Source organism: Chelonia mydas, chromosome 11 (genome assembly GCF_015237465.2).
Source record: "Chelonia mydas isolate rCheMyd1 chromosome 11, rCheMyd1.pri.v2, whole genome shotgun sequence".
Lineage (NCBI taxonomy): Eukaryota > Metazoa > Chordata > Testudines > Cheloniidae > Chelonia > Chelonia mydas.
In genome coordinates this window covers 79,491,563-79,502,460 of record NC_051251.2, presented here as the reverse complement: position 1 = coordinate 79,502,460, position 10,898 = coordinate 79,491,563, and the positions used below count along the sequence as shown (strand labels likewise).

The following is a 10,898-nucleotide window of genomic DNA, read 5'->3' as shown; positions in this document are numbered from 1 at the left end:
CTGGAGTGTCTAGCTCTGCAAGACGGAGTTGAGGGGTGCCCATTCTGGCAGGGGGGTTATTCTCAGCGGTGTTCCAGCGCATTAAGTTACAGTCTCAAGGGGTTTCTGTGACCGAACACATCACAACCATGATCAAGTCACCTCTCGATTTTCTTTTTGGTAAATTTACCATGTTAAGCTCATTAAGTCTTTCACGATCAGCTTTTTCCTCAAGCCCTTGAATCATTTCTATGGCTCTTTTCTGCATCATCTCCAAGTTTTTCAACATCCTTTTTAAAATGTGGACACCAGAGCCACATGCAGTATTCCAGTACTGGTCTCACCAACACCATATTCAGAGGTGAAATCACCACCTTGCTCCTGCTCACTTCTCCCCTGTCTATACATCCACGGATGACATCAGCCCTTTTACCCACAGCATCACCCCAGGAGTGGAGTTGTGCCCCCTCACTCAGGGTATCCCTTCCCAGGGGAACCCCAATCCCCTAAACCCACCTTGCCTTAGTGGCTACTGCCAGTCTTCATCTAGCCCCCTCTCACTGGAGCAAATTGCAGTCTGTAATGGCCACTCATCATTGGCAAGGGGGTTGGACCTGCTGCCTTTCCCTGCAGCCCCAATACCTCCCCTGGCCTTTAGCCGGGACTCGCCTGCCCTTCCCCAGCACAGCACAGCTCTGCTCGATGTACCCTGTATCATAGCCGCCAACTCCGTGGGTGCTCCGGGGCTGGAGAAAAATTAATGGGTGCTCTGCACCTACTGGCAGCCAAGCTTCCCTCCATAGGATCGGAAGGGACCTCAGGAGGTCATCTAGTCCAACCCCCTGCTTGAAGCAGGACCAATCCCCAGTTTTTTGCCCCAGATCCCTAAATGGCCCCCTCAAGGATTGAACTCACAACCCTGGGTTTAGCAGGCCAATGCTCAAACCACTGAGCTATCCCTCCCCCTGAGTGCTGTGTCTGTGCTCCTCCACCTACTTCCCAGTGCTTGCCGCCACCAAACAGCTGTAGCAAGCTCCGGGAGGAAGTGGGGAGGAGTGGGAACGTGGCACGCTCAGGGGAGGAGGCAGGGCCAGGGCGGGGATTTGGGGAAGGAGTCGAATAGGGGCAGAGAGCGGGAGGAGTTGGGGTGGGGACTTTGGGGAAGGGGTTGGAATGGGGGCAGGGCAGGGGTGGAGTCAGGGCAGGGCCAGGGGCAGAGGGGGGTCGAGCACCCACCAGCGCCATTAGAAGTCGGTGCCTTTGCCCCGTACTCCCAGGCAGCTAGGCCCTTCTCACTCCAGGGCTAGAGTGAGCCTGACCCAGCTCCTCACTTAGCCCTTATATCGGGGCCAGCTGTGGCCTGATCCGGTGTGGCCACAGCTGTGGCTGCCTTTCCAATCAGCCTACTTCAGCTGCCTTTTACCGTTTTCCTAGGAGCTGGGTAACTGCCCTGCGACTCCCCATCAGTGTAAATCTCTCTCCCCTCAGCCTCAGGACTCTCTGTTTTGGACGTTGCTAACTTTCACCCAGTGCAGGGGGCACCGGATCTGAGCAGGCTCAGGGAACTCTGACCCTGGGATGAGTGACACCCTACAGTGATGGCCATCCATGAGGTGCAGAAGTGGGGGATGGGGCATAGAGAAGGGGCCAGAGTTTGGGCCCCTCAGTGGCTTCTTGGTGTGGCTCCATAAACACACAGATCTGCCCTATCCTGATGCCTCCCCCACCAGGGGAGCGCTAGGGGCTGCAGGGCCAGGGCTGGACTCAGTGTCTTGACATTTCAGCTAAACTGCTGCATTCCACAGGGCTCTGAAAGCAGCAGCCGAGTGGGGACGAGTCTCCCCCAGGATCAGCATCTCAGCCAGACGATGCCTGAGGCCCTGCAGCGCTGACCCTGCTGCCTCTACCCGGGGCATTCTCCTGGCTTTGTTATTACAGGTTTCAGAGTAACAGCCGTGTTAATCTGTATTCGCAAAAAGAAAAGGAGTACTTGTGGCACCTTAGAGACTAACCAATTTATTTGAGCATAAGCTTTCGTGAGCTACAGCTCACTTCATCGGATGCATCCGATGAAGTGAGCTGTAGCTCACGAAAGCTTATGCTCAAATAAATTGGTTAGTTTCTTAGGTGCCACAAGTACTCCTTTTCTTTTTGTTATTACAATGTACATTGCACACAGGGCTGGACTGAGGCCACCCAGGGCCCAGGCTCCACACCCTGACACAGGATCCTGCTGTGAACCTGCCCCATTGGCTGTGAAAGGGGTCACCCACCCAAGGGCTGTCTGCTGGGGGTGGGGCCTGCAAACCTCTTTGGCAGACAGGGGGAAAAGCTGGGGGCTCCCTCCCTTTGGGAACACTGAGGGCAGGAGGAGGGGGGTCCTTCTCCTCTGAGAGAGAGAGAGACAGGATCAGGGAGCCCCCTTCCCCACTGTACTGACCCCAGCAACTGGAGTGTCTCTCCTTGGGTAGGGGGACAGAGCCACTCAGCTCTCCCCTTCCTGCCACACACACAGCCTTCTGCTAGGGTGCAGTTGGCAAAGCAGGTTAACACCCTATATGGACACATGACAATTACCTGTCAGGGCAATTGGCTTAGACTCTCTTCAGACTCTGGCAGGTGTCACAGCATCTGCCACACAGGGGCATGTTTTCAGTATTTTCTTTGCAACCCTAATAGTTGAAACATGCTTTTTTTTTCCCATAGAAGCCAAGATCCTGATGTAATCACATGTTTTCAATTGCCAGGGCTAGACATGGTCCTATAGCGCCTCTGCGTCATCCAGCCCTGCCTCCTGGTGTCCCCACCAATCAGACATGAAGACTAATGGCTGTTTATCACACACATAATGCCCCTGCAGGTGAAACTCCAGGAAGCCCTGGGCCCCCTGAGGAAGGAGCTGGAAGAGGCCCTGGAGCTGATGTCTAAGGAGCAGAAGAAATCCATGAATTGGCAGGTGGGTGTCTGGGTTTATCCTTCCTGGAGCCCTTCTCCCTGCAGCGTTCCTGGGGATGCAGGGCCGTAAAGCTTCAGGCTGAGGTTATAACCTGCTCTGGCTGTTTGCTCCGGGATGGTGCCATGGTTCCTGGAGCAGGAATCGTGTCTGGTGGGGATCCCAGTGCAGCAGCCCTTGGGGGAGGGACAGTTCCTCGCCCGGGGGTAGTGACACAGACTCACCCCAGGGCTCTCCATACACCCAATCCCCACTCACTGCACAGCCACTGTCACTGCACCCCGACCTCTGCACCCACCCCCGCGTACTGCACACGCCCCACCCAGAGACAGTTCACGCTGCACCCACCCACCCACTGTCCTGTACACACGAACAGAAGCCCTGGTCCTGTCAACGCCAACACACGCACTCTGTGTTAGAGGGAAGCTGCCCCTGATATGCTAAATGTTGTGGATTCAGTGTGGTAGAGAATGGAAAGTCACTCAGTGGTTTTGCATGTGGTGTTAATCCAGCTCCCTGTCTCTCTGTCTCCTTTCAGGGTGTGAAAAGTGCATTGATCAGGTCTGTGCCCATTTCCATTTCTCCTTCTGTTCCCGTGAGCGATGTGGGTGCAGAGCAGATAAGTGATGATGGGACGTTTTCTTCACAGGAGGGAGCATGTGACACTCCAGCCACCAGAAGCCATTTCTCCTGCCCTGAAGAACGGGTATAAAATCTGCCTTGACATGAGGGAAATGCTGGCGAGATTCACCTGTGAGTGAGAGCTGCCGGCTGGGTTTCCTTTATAGGGAGGAGAATTGACTTGTGTTATGGATGGGGACAAATGGTGAGGGGGCCATATTGCGACTGGCAGCCTGGTACAGCAGCAGCCCCCACACCAAGGCCGGCTGAGCTCTCTGAGCTGGAGGAGGGGGATCAGGAGGTCTCCCTGCTCCACTCTGCCCTGCTGCTCGGCCGTGTTTGACTGGAGGACAAGCTGGTGGCTGCGCCTGTGCTCGGAGCCCGGCGTGTTTAGACATTTGGGGGCCGGGGGGAGGCTCCGAGAGCTCTCAGCGCTGACTGAGCTCTGCCCCAGGGACGTCCACGCTCTGGGGTTTTTCTGTACTCCACTTGAATTATCCCAGCATTGTTACAGGGGTACTGCCCTGTGATGGGAAGGGGAATAGGCTGTACTGGTATAAGGCACCTTTATCCTGGTGTCACTGTGTCTACCCGAGGGGCTGCACTGGTTCAGCTATATCGGTAAAACTTCATCCCCCAACTGACATGGTGACTCTGGCACGAAATCTGACCCGTTGTTTCCCAGGCCTTGAGAGACTCACTAGCTGCTCCAGGCTGGCCAGGCCCAGGGGTTCCAGCAGGACCGTTGGTGAGGGGGGCTGGAGGGGCTGCTGCCGCTCTGCCTGGCTGAGCCCCCCTCTCTGCCGCTGCCTCTGGTGCTGCACTCGCAGGCTCAGCCCGTGCCAGGGCCCATGCGGCACCAGGAGACTCTCAAGCTGCTTTGTGAAGAGGATCAAACCCCCATCAGTGTGGTGTGTGACAGATCACGGGCTCACCAAGCTCGCACTGTGGTTGCCATAGAGGAAGCTGCCCAGGAGTACAAGGTAGGGAATTGCTGTCCAGTCTAATGGGTAATAGCTTTGGATTTTAATTACAGGTTAATGTTGGCAGAAATTGCCTGACACAGGTGTAATTTGTCACTCAGCTGTGTGTAGCCTTCACTGTTATATCAGAAGCTGTACAAATTAATGATACTCCAGCCTGGTCAGAAAGGCAACAGAAGCAGATTTTAAATTCGGCTGATGTGGGAAAGTTCTCTCTGAGCAGCTGAATCCTTTTCAAAGCCAGCTCCCACCAGTGAAATATGGGAACTCTCTCAGACCAGAAGCTGTGAAATGAGGAGTGAGGTTTGATTCACAAGAGCTGCAGGCCAATCTATGTGAGAGTGCTGCCCTCAGGCTGGAGAAGGGGTGGGGTGGGTGTTACAAGCTGTGGCTGTTATTACTGATTCATCACAGATTTTATTATTGTGATTTCCTTCCCAGCAGCCTCTACGTACCTCAGATGAGATCTAACCTCGACTGTGGGGGGCCCTGCACAAAACCGAGTGAGGGACAATCCCTGCCCAGAGCCATTTACAGTCTGACAGGACAAAACAGACAAAGGGTGGAAGGGGAAACAGAGGCACAGTGAGGGGAAGTATCAGAGGGGTAGCCGTGTTAGTCTGGATCTGTAAAAGCAGCAAAGAGTCCTGTGGCACCTTATAGACTAACAGACGTATTGGAGCATAAGCTTTCGTGGGTGAATACCCACTTTGTCGGATACATGAGGGGAAGTGACTTGTCCAAGGTCCCTCAGCATGTCAGTGGCAGAGCTGGGTATAAAACCCTGGTTTTCCGAGGTTCAGGCTACTGGCCTAACCACTAGGCTATCTAGTAGGACCTACAGTCATCTCAAATCTTGTGTTCTGGGTGGAAAACCAACCCCTACAAACAGATGGTCAACCCTCAAAATCAAACCACCAAATCATTTCTGTTTGTCAGGAAAAGATCCAGGCCCGTTTGAAGTCTCTGAGGGAAGAGAGAGAAAAACTCCTGCGATTGAAAGTAAATGGAGAGAAAAGAAGCCAGGAGTATCTGGTAGGTGCCCATTGTTTTTCACCTGCTGGGACATGGAGAGGGGAGGTTTGTTGGTAGATTTCTGTATGGTGTGGGGAATGTGGGCTTGTGTATGTTTCTCCATGATCATGGGATACTCTCTGTGTGTGTACACACATGTGCATCACATATGTTCTCTCCTTGGAGGAGGACAACAGCATCTTCTGCAGCACCTAAAATGCATTTTAATTAACAAGTTAATTACTGTCCCTTGTGGCTTTCACAAAACTTTTCCCAAACTGCACTGACTATATCCCAGCAGTGCTGTGTGCCGGCATCTGCCGTCATTTCTTGTATTTTTCTAATCATTTAATCATTTCTTTATTTTTTCTCCCCGATAATTCTATCAGTGTAGAGCTGAGTTCTGTTGCCTGCTGCTCTGGATCTGGCATCTCAGGGTACGCCCACACAGCCAGCAGCAGTGAGCCTCCAGGTCCTGCTCAGCAAAGCTGGACTCAGGAGACTCGCAGTAAAGCACTAAAAATAACTCTGTAGACAGCACTTTTAAACTGCAGCTTGGGTGGGAGCTCAGGCTCTGAAGTCCACCCCCTTCCCTCCCTAGGCTTCAGAGCCCAAGCTCCAGCCCCAGGCCCAATGTCTACACAGCTGTTGTTAGTGCGGTAGCGCGAGCCCCAAGAGCCTGAGTCTGTTGCCCTGGTCTCTGAGGCTCACTGCTGTGGGCTGTGTAGACGGACCCTCAGAGGCCATTGGGAACACAGTGTCGGAGCCACGTCTGACATGGAGACATCCCTTTAAGGGATATTGGGGCCAAATGGGAAGCTGTAGGAAAATCCTCTCCTTTGGAATCCCAAGGGATACTCAAGTGTCAGGATGTGACGAATCACAGATTTCAAACTCCAAACCACAGGTCCCAGACTGTCGCTGCAACCTATTGGCTCTCCGGAGCCAGCAGGGGAGGGGCTAGTGGAACTCTGGCCCACCAGAGGATCCGCCTACGAAGCTCCTGATTGGAGCAGGCATTCGAATACATGACTTACGCCAGCAGGCATCACAGGAAGTTGCCCACGCTACTGAGTGCACTCCAGATCGGCTGCTAGACTGGACCCGGACAGTGGCTTGACCTGGCATAGTTCCTGTCTCAGTTTGACCTGCAGTACTGCTGTCTGACTCCGGCCTGACCCGTCGCATGGCTGTCTGACTCCTTACCCTCGCGTGACTCCTGACACTGATTCTGGCTCAGCCCGTGGCATGACTCCTGATCTCGACCCTGACCCCAACCCTTGGTGAGATCCTGACTCTGACTCCAGGTTTGACTCTGGTTTTCGTTCCTGGCTTCCAATTCCAGTTTTGACCACTAGACCTGACTACTTGTGCCCTGGTCCTTACACAGATGTCTTAGAGATTGTAAAAGAATTCTCTCTTGTAAGACTCTATTAAAGGCTCTCAGGCGCCATCCATGTTCCTGACCAGCCCTTTCCTTATGTCTTATAGATCCCGACACAGGCCGAGAGGCAGAAGATTGTGTCTGAATTTCAGCAACTGCTGCAGTTCCTGGAGGAACAAGAGCGACTCCTGCTGGCCCGGCTGGAGAAGCTGGAAAAGGAGATTCCGAAGATACAGAATGACAATGCCAGTAAACTCTCTGAGGAGATTTCCTGTCTCAGCAACCTGATCAGTGAGATGGAGGGGAAGGGTCAGGAGCCAGCGAGTGAATTCCTGCAGGTGAGACTGAGTTAGAAACATCCCAGATCCTCACACAGCGAAGGGAGGGCTCCTGAATCATAAATACCTGGAGTCCAGCAGTCAGAGAACGCAGTGTAACTTGGTGTGTGCATTCCTGAGATGTGAATGACTATTGTTCTTTGAAGAGTTACAGACACATTGATATTAGAGCAGGGAAAGCCCCATTAGCTCAGGGAATCCATGGGCCTGGAGCCAGGTCAGGGGCTCTTTTCCCCATATTTGCAAAATCCCTTCCCTAGGATCTCGTGTGTGTGTGTCAGATAGGACTGAGATTATTTTCTCTCTCTCCTCTAGGACCTCAGAAGCACCTTGAGCAGGTACATGTCTCTCTCTCACTCCCCCTCACACATCACAATGCTGGCTTGGAGATGATGTTAGCACCACATCTCCCCAGGGCTCTTCAGCAAAATGTGTGGGGCAGGGTCACATTTTGGATATAAATCTCTCTGATCAACTTTATCCTAAGGTTCTCGCCCTTGTATAGAAGACTCTGGAATTACCTGTTGAACGGGAAAGATTAACCTAAATGATATTCTAGAGATGTCACATCCCTGGGGGACTGACTGCTTCAGGATTGTGGGGATGGAATATGGGCCTGTCACTGCTGGGGCACTGGTTACCATTCAGCCTGGGGCAACAGTGATCAAGAGTCTTTCCTACCTGAGGGTTGTTTGGAGACCTGTGTGGAATGAGCTGGGGAGGGGGGAGCTGATGTATTAGCATAGTTCCTAGTGGATAGATTTCTACAGCATTCCACATGAGAACTTTGTATCCCTCAGAGCATAGAGGCCAAGGAGTGAATTGGCCATGGAGACTCACTTCCCCTTTTATCCCTGGAGCTGGTCTCTCCAGGCCAGAGTTGTAGAATATCAATGGGACTTTCTACCTGCTCTGAGGCTGGAAGAAGCAGAGGGATTCTAACTCCAGGCCCATTAGAGCAGCAACTTTCACAAACAACAGATTATGCTGTGTCACTAAATGAAAAATAAGAATGTGAAATTTTCTCTTCAGGTGTGAGAAGGGGAAGTTCCAGCAGCCAATGGAGATTTCTCCTGAACTGGAGAAGAGACTCGGCAATTTCTCCCAGCAAACTGTTCCTCTAATGGAGAATCTGAGGAAGTTCAAGGGTACTGAGAAGGGCTCTACAAGGGGAAATTGGGATGAGCCTCTGAGACTGTGGGAAGAGGTGGGCTCTGTCCAGTTGGTTCATCGTTATGTGACATCTCTATTGAATGAAAGGTGGAAAGTAGGGATATTGAGCAGGTGTAACAGGGGCCCAGGTGTCGGGATGTCTCACATTAATTCATGACTTACCAGAGGCCACGACATCAAGGCCCAAATTTAGCAAAATGGCCTAATTTTGGGTCCCTGATTTTCTCTCCCAGTTACAGAACTTGCAAAGCCCCTAGGGGTCAGAGAAATGGGTGCTAGTCTGACTGGATCTCAGGACTTCCCCAGCCTGTGCCAAGGTCTGCACAGGCCTCTGCAGCTACTGAATAGGGGAGTCACAAGCTGCCCCCTCTGTCCCTTTGCCAGTTCAGAGTGAATCTGGCCCATTGAGCTGACCCTCTCCCAGCTCGAATTTCCACACTTATAAAATGATTTTATTACTTGTATTTCAGTGTAAGGAGGATGAGGGCCTCATTGTGCTGAGCTCTGTAGAGATGCTGAGTGAATAGACCCAAGGGGTTTACAATTAAGAGCCCTGACCCTGCAAACTCTTAACATCCCTTTAGTGGCACAAAGTGTGTAAAGTTATAGTCACACTAAAGTCTTTGCAGGATCTGGCTCTAGGGCAATGTTTCTCACAGGCAGCCACCAGCAGATTTTCTTTTCTGCCATGACAGCCTCTCTGGGCGGAGACTGGGGGACCAAAGCAGCAGCAGCCTCTCCCTGCAGCACCCAGCAGTTGCTCCCGAATAGCTGTTACCAAGGACAGTGAGATGCACTGCCTCGGTGTTTGTGCTGGTACCTGCGCCGCAGCACCACTGGAGACACGTGGGGCTGGTGAGTGAGGCACTGGAGGCAGCGGCAGTGTTTGGTTGCTGGGGTGCACCCGGGCAGCTTCCCTACTCCCGCCCAGCCGGTGCATGGGGATCCTGGGATCCTGCAGGCAGCCAGTGAGTTCCTGATCCACCTTTCCTGGGGCAGGCGGGAGGCAGGGACAGAGAGACTTGTTCATCAAGAGCTGGTGGCCACTCTGAGGCCACCAAAAATTTTGTTGTGAGCTTCCTTGGTCTAGGATCGAACAAAATGCAGTATGGATAAGGAATGGTGAAACTTCCTGTCTCATCCAACGGTGTACCTGTCCAGTGTCAAAAGCTGGGATGCTCTTTTCATGAGACACTTCTGCTGACAGAGTCTCTCCTCCAGAATGGATAACATCTCGTGTCCTTTCCTATTCTGTTATACAGGCAGGCCTTGAATTTACGACGTTCGAGTTATGACAAATGGCACTTACGCCGTTTATAAAACTGACACCCTGTTTCGACTTTCCAACATCGTTTTTGAATGCCCGGAGCCGGAGCCAGCAGGTGAGGGGAGAGCCCCGGGGGCCGCGCAGGAAAGTGACTGCACCAGCAGCCCCTCCCCGCCCCAGCTCTGCTCCCGGGGGAGCTGCCAGTCTCAGAGCTCCTGCCCTCCCAGACCCCCCAGGCTCTGCCCCTCCAGCGCCTGCAGGAGCTGAGCCAGCTCTGGGAGAGCGAATGCCCCAGGCCGGGCTAGGGACCAAGGCTCCCAGCCAGAGGGGAGCAGAGAGGGAGCAGGAGGGAGACAGGGGGAGAGACTGGAAGGGGCAGCAGGAGCAATAAGTGGGGTGGGGGGAGGGTCTCAGCCAGTGATGAGCTGCCAAAATCTTAACAACTGGAAGCATCTTTCCTAGTGGGTGTCACCCAGGTGTAACTACATTTAAAATAAAGATACATAGTCAATATTCATAACTTCCGCTACCAAATTGATACATGCATACAAATAGGATACTCCTATTCAGCAAATCATAACTTTTCCAATGACACCTAACACGACCCACCTTGTATAAAATGCATCATGATATACCGAATATGGGGTGTAGTGTCAAAAGCAGTTTCTCTCTCCCTTCCCCCAGCAGGTTGGCCCATCAGTTCAGCAGCCAGGGCTGCAGCAGGGAGGAGGGGCTGACCAGGACTTCTCCTCTGCCTGGGCTTTGTTTAGACCAGGCAAAACCAGAGGGTCACTGATCAGCTCCAGGTCAGCTGCTGCTGGAACCTGCTCCCAGACATGGGCAGCTGGATACTTGGGAACCAAATCCCTGCATTTAAATTACCAGGATGGGTAAGGAATGGTGTCCCTAGCCTCTATTTGTCAGAGGGTGGAGATGGATGGCAGGAGAGAGATCACTGATCATTACCTGTTAGGTTCACTCCTTCTGGGGCACCTGGCATTGGCCACTGTCGGTAGACAGGATACTGGGCTGGATGGACCTTTGGTCTGACCCAGTATGGCCATTCTTATGTTCTTCTGTTCAGACCAGCTGGATTTGGAGGGTGGGAGGGGATGATGACGGGAAAGTAAATCTCTCTTACAGATTGTATCTCCTAGGGTGGTTGTGAGACCTAATGGCTGTAGGT

General features: G+C 52.7%; 1 long non-coding RNA gene across 1 annotated transcript; it reads left to right on the top strand.

The window, feature by feature from the left end:
- The first annotated feature begins 7,205 nt into the window (after positions 1 to 7,205).
- On the top strand, positions 7,206 to 8,377 carry LOC122462446. The gene is made up of 3 exons (XR_006284979.1): positions 7,206 to 7,272; positions 7,588 to 7,610; positions 8,305 to 8,377. It is a non-coding gene; the product is annotated as an uncharacterized LOC122462446 (long non-coding RNA).
- Positions 8,378 to 10,898: the final 2,521 nt, after the last annotated feature.